The sequence below is a fragment of the Myotis brandtii genome, unplaced genomic scaffold, assembly GCF_000412655.1.
Source record: "Myotis brandtii unplaced genomic scaffold, ASM41265v1 scaffold1044, whole genome shotgun sequence".
Classification (NCBI taxonomy): domain Eukaryota; kingdom Metazoa; phylum Chordata; class Mammalia; order Chiroptera; family Vespertilionidae; genus Myotis; species Myotis brandtii.
In genome coordinates, this window is record NW_005353514.1 from 451,986 (window position 1) to 465,328 (window position 13,343).

At 36.6% G+C, this 13,343-nt stretch overlaps 1 protein-coding gene across 4 annotated transcripts in view; it reads right to left on the reverse strand.

Moving 5' to 3' along the window:
* FRS2 (fibroblast growth factor receptor substrate 2) overlaps positions 1 to 13,343 on the reverse strand; it is a 109,993-nt gene that overhangs the window by 47,173 nt on the left and 49,477 nt on the right. For all 4 annotated transcript variants that reach the window (XM_014538771.1, XM_014538774.1, XM_014538783.1 and 1 more), the window contains 2 exons: positions 8,494 to 8,588; positions 6,996 to 7,037 (listed from right to left, as the gene is read on the reverse strand). The gene's annotated coding sequence lies outside the window, so the exon portion shown is untranslated. The remainder of the gene's footprint in view (positions 1 to 6,995; positions 7,038 to 8,493; positions 8,589 to 13,343) is intronic.

The following is a 13,343-nucleotide window of genomic DNA, read 5'->3' on the forward strand; positions in this document are numbered from 1 at the left end:
GGGGTGGCGCTGCAACCTCCCCATCGACCCTGCCTTGAGTGTGACAGGGGGCGGGGCCCCAACCCCCCAATCGGCCCTACCCTGAGCGTGACTGAGGGTGGCATCGCAACCTCCCGATCCGCCCTGCTCTGTGCATGACAGGGGGTGGCGCCCCAACTCCCCAATCGGCCCTGCTCTGAGCCTGACCAGGGGCTGCACCTAGGGATTGGGCCTGCCCTCTGCCACCCGGGAGCAGGCCTAAGCCAGCAGGTCGTTATCTCCCGAGGGGTCCCAGACTGTGAGAGGGCACAGGCCGGGCTGGGGGACCCCCCTCCTCCCCCCCCAGTGCACAAATTTTTGTGCACTGGGCCTCTAGTGGTTTAACTATTACAACATTTGTTTCTCCAAATGCTTTCTTTCTGTACCCTAAATCACTCAGAAATTTGTTTAAGAATACAAGAATAAAAGAGGTCATCTTTTTCTTCTTTCATCTATAAATAAAGGTAAAGCTAACAAAGTAAGGCTTTAAATTCCTGTTGATGATGCTAAAACTGTTAAGATTGACTTTGCTAGCATTTTTACTTTTTAATTAAAATGCTACAAATTAATGTTTATTTAGTCAAAAATAAGTGTGTCTGTTTTTTAGAAAGGAAAAATATCAAGAACACACTCTACCCCAACCCAAGAAAATACCTGGGTTGGAGGCAATAAATGCCATTTTCCTAATGAAGAGTGTGACAAAAGTAGGTTTACAATTATTCGTATGGAAAATAATACAATAAGTAATAGATAATAATACAATAATAAGCCATGTTTCGCATATTCACAACTGTAAACCTACTTTCCCCCACACTGTATATGGCCTCAGTGATGCTTGAGTAATAAAAAGAAAACCAAACCATCATTCAAGTGCCTAAGGCAAAATTACTTTGAAAAACAAATTACTTATTTGAAACAATTATCTCTCTTTAAATTATTAAAAAATATGTTAAGATTATACCAAAGAATAAGAAAGGACTTTTAGGTTAACAAATTATACTTCCAAAGGTATAGTCAATATTTTTTACAAAAAAATTTGGTTGGTCTGAAGACTAAAAATTTCAAATGATATTAAAGAACTTAAGATTATAATAAAAACAACTTTCTACTTGTGGGGAGGCCTTCAGCTGGCAGCAGACGCAGCATAAAAATGTTAAGCCTGTTTGCAAGAACCAGTTATGCAATACCTTCAAGCAAATTATTCTGTTACCAAATTTTTAAAAATTGGGTTGCTCCAGGAGTAGTATGTATTAAAGAATGAAATACGAGCAAAAATCTGGTAAAAGTTGTGAAGCACATGATTTCTGGGTTTCAAAAAATACTTGAGAACCCTGGCCTGTGTAGTTCAGTTGGTGGTTCAATTCTTGGTCGTGCCCAAGTTTACGGTTCAGTCAGTCCCAGGTCAAGTGCATACAGAAGGCAACTGACCGACTGGTGTTTCTCTCTCTCACATCCATGTCACTCTCCCCCTCTCCCTTCTTCTTTCTCTCTCTAAAATCAATTAAACATTTTAAAAAAATAAAATAAAATAAATTTTGAGACTCCATATCTTTTTTTGTTTGTTTTTGCTTTAATCCTTACTGGAGGATATTTTCCCATTGATTTTAGAGAGGGTGTAAGAGAGAGGGAAAGACAGAGAGAAACATCGATGTGAGAGAAACATTGATTGGTTGCTTCCTGCATGAGCCCTGACCAGGGCCTGAGCCAGGGAGAGCCTGCAGCTGAAATACATGCCCTTGACCAGAATCGAACCCAGGACCCTTCGGCCCGCAGGCCAACGCTCTATCCACTGAGCCAAACCGGCTAGGGCAAGACTCCATATCTTTTAATTTGTCACAATTAATAAACCAATATAGATACATTATTATTAACTAAAGTCCACACTTTATTCACATTTCCTTAGTTTTTACACAATGTCTGTTTTTTTGTCATTCCAGGATCCTATCCAGGATATCACATTACATTTAATCACCATATCTCCTTAGATTCCTCTTGGCTATACAGAATATCTGATTTTTCCTTGTTTTTTTGATGCCGCTGGCAGTTTGGGGAAATACTGGTTTTGAGACCCTTTATTGGAATTTGTCTAATGTTTTCTTCATGAATAGGTTATGAGTTTTGGAGAGGAAGACCACAGAGATAAAGTGCCATTTTCATTACATCATATCCCCTGAAGCCATGATAATGTCTGAGGACCCCATTACACTTCTAAAAATTATTTAAGAACTTTATAAAGAGCTTCTGTTTACCTGGGTTCTATCTATTCATATTTACCAAATTAGAAATTAAATCTGCAAAATGTTTTAAATATTAGTTTATTTAAAACAATAAGCCTTTCACACATACATAATATATTTATTTTTTATAAATAACTGTTTAAAAAAACCTATTTTCCAAAAAACTCAGTGAAAAGTGACAGCATTTTATATTTTTGCTAATATCTTCAATGTCTTGCTTTATGAAAGGGGGTTCTTACGACATTCTGTGATATACTGTTTCAGTTAAAGTGTATAAGCATATGAAGATATATAGTTGCAAAAGAATATTGAAATAATCTATTTCAAATAACTTGATATTCTTGATACTATACCTAAACTCAACAAATGGTAGTTTCTTGAAAGTTAGTTAAATATGGATTCTAAAACCACATCAATAAACTTTCATACTCTACTACAGTGGTTCTCAACCTGTGGGTCGCGACCCCGGGGGTCGAACGACCCTTTCACAGGGGTCGCCTAAATACATCCTGCATATCAGATATTTACATTACAATTCATAACAGTAGCAAAATTACAGTTATGAAGTAGCAACGAAAATAATTTTATGGTTGGGAGTCACCACAACTTGAGGAACTGTATTAAAGGGTCGCGGCATTAGGAAGGTTGAGAACCACTGCTCTACTTCATTAAAATCTACTGGTTTATCTTGTACTTTGCATCTTTACCCATGTGATTGTATATCATCATACATTGGTTATTTGGTAAATATTGGTTCACTGAATTATGCAGATATTCCAAATTAACAATTCAGAATACAATTATCAAGGGCATATAGAGGATAAATGGTGATGGAACAAATAAAATAAAAAATAAATTTAAAAAAAGGTATACCTGAGAAATGCCAAATAACCAACTGAACTCAAAGATGAAATTATTTTCATCTTTTAATTTCCCTCCACAATGCTGTGCCTATATCTCATTTCAAATTAATCAAACACCAACCATGTCAAAGCAAGGAGACTATCTGATTAAGAAAAAAATAATGTGATGCTAATGTAATACAGAGCCTCCAATGTTCCATCTACTTCACATCCTAAATGTATTATACTTTTATGGCCTCGTTAAAGATCAGCATATTATTGTAGGGATTTGTTAACAAGAATTTAAAAAAACAAAAAAGCTCATGGTTTAGTAAGTGTCTATATCAATGTCTATGCCTATATCTCATTTTAAATATTAGCAATGGTAAAATCTTAATAGTGCTTCAAATAAGTGGGGTATTGGTTTGACCCATCCCATTGCTCCTTGAATCGTATTTTTTACCAAAAGTCAGAACCTCTCTTTGGATGCTTCAGGGAAGATAAGATCTCCTTTGGATAGAATAAGAACTTTTTCTTTTTAAATAGACAACATATTCTTAGGACTTTCAAATAATTCTGAAATTCAAAGTGCCAAGGAAATAAGCACAATAGAATGAATAAATACATTATTCACTTGTGAAACTATTAACTATATACAGTATATATGACAAAGGGATGAGTTGGTAAAAACATTTATCCCAAGATAATTTTTTAATAGTATGAAAGTGTCAATCAAGCAAAATAAATTCATGCCCATTTCTTTTCTTTTTTAAAAATTTATTTCAGAGAGGAAGGAAGAGAGATAGAAACATCAATGATGAGAGAGTATCATTGATGGGCTGGCTCCTGCTCACCCTGCACTGGGTTTTAAGCCTGCAACCTGGGCATGTGCCCTGACCGGGAATCGAACCGTGACCTCCTGGTTCATAGGTGGACGTTCATCCACTGAGCCACGCTAGCCGGGGTTTATTCCCATTTTATCCACCACCAAAACACCCTCCCTTTCTCCAAAAATACACACATAAATACAAAGTAGATATTTTCAATCTAAACTGTAAACCTCAGGCTCACATGAAAACAAAATGATTTTAACCACACAAATTCCAGCGCTCAGACTTGTAATTTCGACACGCTGCCCACACAGCACTTTGGGAGCATGTGATTAGGAGGAATGATGCACAATCACACCACATTCCTTCCCTCAGCTCACACATCAAGAACTTGCCCTCGCAGCTGCATTCTTCTCCAAACAGCCATGGTCACCTTAGCAACCCTATGCTCCTAATATGGACAGCTGGTCCATTTAAAGTCAGCCCTTCTTGGCAGGGAAAATGCTTGTTCTTCAAATTGGGGAGAAAGAAGAGGTTTTCCTTTCAATACACATTACAGGGGTTGATTCAACTTGATCAGCACTTTTGTTATGTGGCAGCAAGTTGTGTCGAGCTTCAACCTATTCTGAGTTTGTTTGTTGTTGTTGTTTTGGTGTTTTGTGGGGTTTTTTTTTAATCTAAAGCAAGTGGCTAAAAATAAAGGCTTGGTGTTTTGTGGGGTTTTTTTTAATCTAAAGCAAGTGGCTAAAAATAAAGGCAGCTCATATGGAATTATAAGGAAGAGAGCATGAAAAATAATTATATTATTTTATAAAATGATAAAGCCAATCACAATTTTGAAAGTTCAAATTTACTTAAATTGAACTGTAACATCTGAAGCCTTAATATGCAATAAGAAATCAGAGTCAGAAGACCTGTTTATTTTAACATATAGTTTTTGTTATTCTTGAACAACAAAAACATTGCTAAAATTCCAAGTCCTATAATTCCAATCTATTCAATACACTGTGAGTCAATGGATTTATCCTACCACCTACATGTAAATCTCACAGTCTTTCCAAAGGCTCAAATCTAAACTAGGTTTCAAAACCAAGTGGCTATTACATCTAAGAATACTCTAGACCTAGAATGACCTAGGATAGCACTGGATTACTCAAAACCAATCTTAATCTTATGCTTATACCATGAAAGCTGAGCCTGCACCAAATTAATTCTCTTGGGACAAAAGATACAGGTTTATAATATGTATGCCTGGTTTTTATACTACAGATAAATAATTTGGGGATTACCAAATTATTTTGGGGATTAGCAAAGGGTTACCATATTCTGCAATATGTGAGATCAAACTACTTATTCCAAGCCCACAAAGGGATTCTTATCTGCCATCCATCAAAATTAGACATCTAATCTTTACAGAAAGTACACAGGCATGTTCAAAACTAAAAGATATCTAAATTTATGGCCTTCATTATAAATGGGAAATATTTATGAAATACATTTCTATATAACAGTGGTAGACAAAATCTATATTAACTTAATAAATGCTTAATGATAGACATATAAAGTCAGTCAATATATTAGAAAGTTGTACATAAAGAATAATTGAGCCCTGGTTCATAGGTTTCTGGTTCAATTTCCTTTGTTTTTAGTTGTCAGGATAAAAATTTCATGTCATTGTATCATGCACTGCATTAATGTGGAAGACTTAAATTTCATTTGCCAAAAGAACAGAGACAAACATGTAACAGATCAGGTTCACTAAGATTAGATCCTTTGAAGTTTCTGTTTTTGCTTTAAGCATTGTGGTCCAGGAAAAGAAAGATCTGGATTTCTCCTGCAATCTTTGAGCAGTGCCCCGGAAGATCAGATAGTGCTACACGCAGGTTCAGGATCCCCTTCCTTAACACCCAGAAGTAGAAGGAAAAAACAGGGGAAAAGAGTTTCACAAGAAACTTGAAAATAAAAACTATTGGTGATTTGCCCTCCTTCCTCCTCATTAGTTCCTTTATTTTAACCCTTTGTTCTCAGTTATCAGACTAAAGACTGCCCTGATTAACTAAACCAGTGGCAGTCTCAAAACTAGGTGGAAAAGATATGCTTGAGAGACTGCAAGTGCCCCTCAGGACATAGTATACTGGAAAAAGTGAATAAATAAGAAAGTTATTGATCTGAATAATTAGCTAAATAAGTATTTGAAGTTAACTGGCTGAATTAATCTGCAGCGATCACCACTACCTATTCTAAAAAGTTCCTGAAAATTTCTAACCAAAGTAACTTAAGGCTGTCAAGAAATTGATTTTAAGTTCCTGGCACAGTTGGTAAGCACACCAATAAGGAGATTTTACTATTGAACATTTCAACCTTCAAAAGTCAGGAGTATAATAATGTAAATCAATGATGATTTAAAATCCATTCTAAAGGTGATCATTCAGTATTTTTTTTAAACTAGATATTACTCAGTCTTTTATTATCTACCTGGTAAAAAAAATTATACCTTTTTTTTTTAATCCTCACCTGAGGATATATTTTTTTTTTCATTGTGATTTAGAGAGGGGAGAGGGGAAGAAGGGAAGAGGGGAAGAGGGGAAGAGGGGAAGAGGGGAGAGGACCCTTCAGTCCACAGGCCGACACTCTATTCACTGAGCTAAACCAGTTAGGGCGAGCCTGTGTCTTGTTAGCCAATACTGAGGTAGTAAAAGTTTGCTAATAAATCTGTGAGAATCTTGTAATAATCAAGAAAAGATGTGAAATAAAGATTAGAAAAGAATTTTAAAATCAAGAACAATTGCCCAGCTGGTGTGGCTCAGCGGTTAAGCATTGACCTATGAACCAGGAGATCATTGTTTGATTCCTAGTCAGGGCACATGCTTGGGTTGCAGGCTATATCCCCAGTACGGGGTCTGTAGGAGCAGCCAATCCAGGATTCTCTCTCATCACTAATGTTTCTATTTCTCTCTCCCTCTCCCTTCCTCTCTCTGAAATCAATAAAAACACTTTTCTTTAAAAAGTCAAGAACAATTAAGCCTGTATTCAACTATATTTGGTTTATTACTATATTAATTTCTTACCTTGTGGAATTCTCTTCTGAGGAAAACAGATACACTTTGTTCCTAAAAAAAATTCAGGTAGAAAAGTTGAAATGTTAGTTTCAAAACAGAAAAGTCTCTTGAAAGTGAAAAGTTACAAAATGCTAACATAGTACATACAGACTATTATGACACTTGGTATTACCAAAGCTTAAGTAAGAGACAGTAAATCTCTAACAATAAAAGTACTTTATTATTTTTATGAAAATATCTACATATATAGAAGCCTAAATGACTGTTACGACCATACGACCAGTCCACTGGTCGCTATGGCAATGCACTGACCACCGGGGGGCAGACGCTCAACACAGGAGCTGCCCCCTGGTGGTCAGTGCACTCCCACAGCCAACCTCCTGGGGCCGGCCAACCTCCTGCGGCACCCCCTTACCCTCCCAGCCGGTCCCTATCACCAGCCAGGCTGAGGGACCCCACCTGTGTACAAATTTGTGCACCAGGCCTCTAGTTTATTATAAATGTCTTTCTTATCATTAAAAAAAATACTTATTCTACTGCCTATCAAATCATTTTTTCTAGGTACAAAATATGGCACATTTTCATATTCTACAATATTATTACTCAACTGGGTTTACTTTAGTCAAAATTTGATATTCTGAAGGGTACTTTTGGGGTTTAATCTACATGTCGTAAAATTCATCCTTTTAATGTATAAAATACAGTGGTTTTTACTATATTCATAAAGTTGTGTAACCTTTACCACTAATTCCAAAACATTTTCGTCATCCCCAATAAAAAACCCTGTACTGAAGCAAACATTTTTCCCCCCCAGGGAGAAACATCTGAAACAATTTAATTTTAAAAAATACACAAGAAGCATACTCTACAACACTATGATCAAAATTGTTTTCTTTTAAATGTGTAGAACAAAGACTGGTAGAGAAAAACAAATATTCTAAAATTATAAGAGTAGTTATGTTGGATAATGATATTATAGAGACTCTTTTTCATATATTTCTTCTAAGGCTATGATTGTATAATAGTACCTTTATTGTTCTTAAAAGGTACAGCACAGCCCCAGCCAGTCTGGCTCAGTGGATAGAGCGTCAGCCTGCGGACCAAAGGGTCCCGGGTTTGATTCCGGTAAAGGGCATCTACCTTGGTTGCAGGCTCCTTCACAGCCCTGGCCCTAGTGTAGGAGGCAACCAATCGATGTGTTTCTCTCACATGGATGTTTCTCTCTGTCCTTCCCTTTCTCTTCCACTCTCTCGGAAGATCAATGGAAAGAATATCCTCAGGTGAGGATTAAAAACAAAAACAAAAACAAACAAACAAAAAAAGGTACAACACCGACATCATTTTCTAGAGCTATATGCTAAAATTTGTACTATAATCCACAGTAAAAAACAAGACAAATACAAATTGAAACTTTTAAAATATCTCACTGTATTTTTTTTTTTAGTAAATGTTTTTCAAAGTAGATAAAATAAGTATAAAGTTAAAGAAAAAAGTTGGCCACACTTACTAATCTGGTTGAAAAGCCACAGCTGCATTTTACTTTATGACAAATTGGCTGTTTCATCACTTTGCATCTGGGCATCTACTTCTCCATGGTCATTTCTGAAATAAAGATACAATAATTAAGAATATATTATAACAAACATGAAATCTTGAAGGGCAATTATCTAAACTTCAGTGACTACAGGGAACCATCAAAACAGTTCTTGAGCAACCTCTTAATAAAAACAGTAACAGGACTGAGGGTAAGGTGGGATGGATGAAATACAGGCTATCGTCCCACAGGCCCAGAATTCCATAGTTATGTTACAATTACTGCATATAGAAATCCACGACCTCTTTTCAGTCCTAAATCCCTTTCACCCACCAGGGTCTTGCAATTCCTAAGAATGCCATTTATAGACTGGAAAAAGAGAAAAGGAAGATGCAGAAGAGAAGTTGAAAAACTAAAACTGCACAGTTGAAAACAATAAATTGCTTGTTTGTTATGCTTGTTTGTCTATTTCCTCCTCACACTTATAAAGTAAGCTCCAGAGATTTTTGTTAGTTTAATTTACTGATATTTTTCAAGCACCTAAGAAAATGATTGCCTGAGTTAAGTGCTCAGTAATACTTACTGAAAAAATGAATAAATCGATGAATGATTTAACCTTACAGTATTTCAAAACAGCCAAGTGTCAAAATGGCATCTCTTCTACACATACACCACTGATGCTAATGCCAACTACATCATCTTTGTTGCTTTGTTGTCCAATAAACAAAGTCCCTAATTAAAAGACAAGACATGATCCCAACCTTCAAGGAACAGAAGAGAAAGGCATGTGTCACTTTGTAATTGTATTAGTGCAACTTTTGGGAAAGACTACTGAAAGGGGAATTGCTGGACATGTGATTGTGCTAAAATTGTCAAATGGTGTGGGTGAAGGTCTTTTTCTTTTTTAAATATGTATGTTCTTAAAAGTGCTGGTTGTTAAGACAGTTAAGAATATAAGAGAAAATCTTTCATACAGAGTGAAAAGTTGACAGGTCTCAAAAATAACCCTCAAGGAAACTTGGAGCTCCTTTCTATCCTATAGCTCATCAGTATTCCACAAAATGCTACACTTCTTGTAAAAATTGGGGGAATGCAAATATTGATACAAATTTGCTTTTTTTTTCTTTCAAAAAGAAGCAATGGAAAGATAAATTGAAACCATTTTTAAACAGTTATCTATTAGAGAAAAGAGAAAACAGGGTAGAAGGAATAGAAATGGAAGACTTCTCAGAATAAACCTTATTTTATAATTTTTACTTTGAAGATGTATTTTAAAATCAAATGAACATCGAACTACCATTGCTTGAAACATTAAACACATAGGACATCTTTTGATGTTGCTAGGGCACTAACTTATTATCTGACATTTGATAAAGGGGAATAATCAAGTATTTATCCTGGCTTTCTTGTATGAAAAATACCCCAGGGTAATCAAAAAGTCAATAATCCTTTTTTATAGGATTCCAAATTTAAATATAAAAGGAATGGGAGAATTGGAAAATCAGCATTTTGCCCAGCCAGCATGGCTCAGTGATTGAGCGTCGACCTATGAACCAGGAGGTCATGGTTCGATTCCTGGTCAGGGCATATGCCCAAGTTGCAGGCTTGATCCCCAGTGTGAGGCGTGATTCTCTCTCATCATTGATGTTTCTATCTCTCTCTCCCTCTCCCTTCCTCTCTGAAATCAATTTTTAAAAATTTTTAAATAAAAAGAAAATCAGCATTTTGTAACCCCTAATGAAATAGATATTTAAAAGTGATCAATGAATGTTAAAACCATTAGGTAATAGGCTGGTGGGAAACATTATAATGGATAAATCAAGCTGACAAAACTTGAACCCAGTGATTAATCCTAACACCATTAAAAATGGTTCAACCAGATAGTATGTGCAGAAGTACTCATCACTATCCATTAAGTATTCATCCTGGGAGCTCCAGTTCCAAATGATATCCACCATATTACCACTCCTATCACCATGGACCAAGCCACCTTATTTCTCACCTGCATTACTATAATTGTTTCCTATCTGATCTCCCACTCCCTTGTTCACCTCAACAAAGCAGTCAGGTTAGTCCTTTTCAAAAGAAAGTCAGATCATGTCATTCCTCTGCTCAAAACCCTCTAACTCAGGGGTCCTCAAACTACGGCCCACGGGCCACATACAAATACAAATATTGTATTTGTTCCCATTTTGTTTTTTTAATTCAAAATAAGATATGTGCAGTGTGCATAGGAATTTGTTCATAGTTTTTTTTTAAACTATAGTCCGGCCCTCCAACGGTCTGAGGGACAGTGAACTGGCCCCCTGTTTAAAAAGTTTGAGGACCCCTGCTCTAACTGAATCCTCCTCACTAGTATAAAAGCCAAAGTCCTTAAAAAGGCATAGGACCATGGTGTGAAATTTCCCTTCCCCATCTCTCTAACCTCACTTCCTACCACTCTCCATGTTGTTCAGTCCATTCTAGCCACATTGGTCTCTTTCCTGTCCTTAAAGGTATCAAGCATGTTCTCAGGGCCTTGGGATTTGTCTTTCCCTCTGACTATGACACCAGATATCTCTTAGGCTTATTCCTCCTCCACCTCCCTTAGAACTGTTTTTACAAGTTATCTCAAAGAGATATACCCTTGTTCCCTAGGCAAGCCCAAAACCTCTGCATCAGATTTTCCTATCTGGGAGAGAATATGCTAGGAAAAATCAGCCATAAATTTTGGAGACGACAATCATTTGAAACACAAAATCACCCATTTTGTGTCTAAACATCTATAGAGCTACTGTCCAAACGATTCTTAGGGTCCCAACTTCAAAGAATTAATGAAGATACAGCTACTACAGTGTGGTTTTTTTGTTTTGTTGTTGTTTTGTTTTGTTTTGTTTTTAAATCATCTATATCATAACACTAGAAAGGAGGGGTTAAAGATTTAAATCAAATGGCTTCCATTAAAAAAATTAGCAAAATCAATAGCATTCTCCCTTTCCTCCCACTCCTTTAAGGATTTCTGTAGGGATTACATGATAAAGTTCCAATTAATCTCAGGAAAAGTTTAACTACTTTCAAATGTATCTGCTACCTCAGGCACCATGACCACCAGAAAGAATCAAAAGAACTCACTAACTAACATGACTAGACTAGCTATGACATAGTTGGGATGTTTGAACTTAATTATTTTTCTTTAAATAAACAAACTCCCTCTGGAGTAAGGCCTACTCTGTTTTAAACATCTTATGGCTGCCAAGCTTCAGGGTCTTAAGAGAGATAGCCAGGGGACAGAGAAAACAGCAAGTATGACTCAGTGATCACATTTAATAGTCTCTGAGACCAAAACAAAGATACCAGTTCTGGCAAGAGTTCTCTAGAATTGCCCCAAAACTGACTTATCCACATACCTTTCATCTGAACAATTTCTTTTTACTTAGTTTAAGTTTCACAAAGCACTTGTTATGTGCCTATGGACCTTAGGTACAAAAATAAACCAAGAGGACAATGAAAACAACCAGCAGGGGTTCTAAGAGTTGGAGGATGAAATTTAATGTTAAAATCTGTTTTGTTTGGGGAGGAGGGAAGAACTCTTGAGTATTTTTTGCAGAAATGCCCCCACTCATTTGGAAATCAGACTTTAACAAGTCCAGTCACTTGAAAGAAGGTTAGTAATTTTAAAGTATCCTTTATTGAGCAACTCTGTGTGCCAAGTATTTACATTAGTTCACAATTCTCAGAATTTCCCTATGGGAAAGGTATTAACAAAGCATGTGGAGTGGTTAAATATTTTGTCCAAACCAGAAAGAGACAGTGCCGGGATACAAAATGTCAGTCTTTCTTTTTCACTATTAAAATCTGCAGTAAACTGGAATAAAAATATTAGTCACAAATATCACATTTGCCCCACAGGAGTAACATAAATCCAGGCTGCTCATTTAAGAAATGTTGTTCCATTCTTCCAAAGTTGCTTTAGATAAAAAGGCAAAAGGGAAAGGTTTACTGTTACACATTAATAAGTAAACTGTGGCATTGTAGGAAATAGGCCTCTGTGATCCATCTTCAGCATACTCAACTTTTTTTTTAATACATATTTTATTGATTTTTACAGAGAGGAAGGGAGAGGGATAGAGTTAAAAATATCGATGAGAGAGAAACATCAATCAGCTACCTCCTGAATGCCCCCTACTGGGGATGGAGCCCACAACCAAGGTACATGCCCTTGACCGGAATAGTACCCGGGACCCTTCAGTCCTTGAGCTGAACCAAACCGGTTAGGGCACATAATCAACTTTTAATGGAGGAAACTAACAGCATGTTGCCAGTCGGTTACTGAATTTTCCCAGGGCAAACAGGATGTAGGGAAGAAGGGAAAGGGTATAAGAACAAAGAACTGTATACTAGGTTGTACCAGTTAATAATGCGGATTTTTTTTCAATAGGTAGTTACACATATGTTGATATATATGCGATTTGATATGTATACTATTTTGTTGTATTTACAGCATTTAAAACTTCATATGTCAAATTTGCTGAAGGTGTTAACATCATAGATATTTTTATGCTTAAAAATGTAGAATTTCGTGCCAAAAAAAGAGCATTTGCGGGAAGTTTTAATTAAGTTATCGTGAAGCTTATGGTGAACATGTACCATCTCAAGATACTTGTGAACGCTAGTTTAAATGCTTTAAAAGTGATGCCGAAACCAGTTTGGCTCAGTGGATAGAGCGTCGGCCTGCGGACTGAGGGGTCCCGGGTTCGATTCCGGTCAGGGGCATGTACCTGGGTTGCGGGCACATCCCTCGTGGGGGATGTGCAGGAGGCAGCTGATCGATGTTTCTCTCTCAT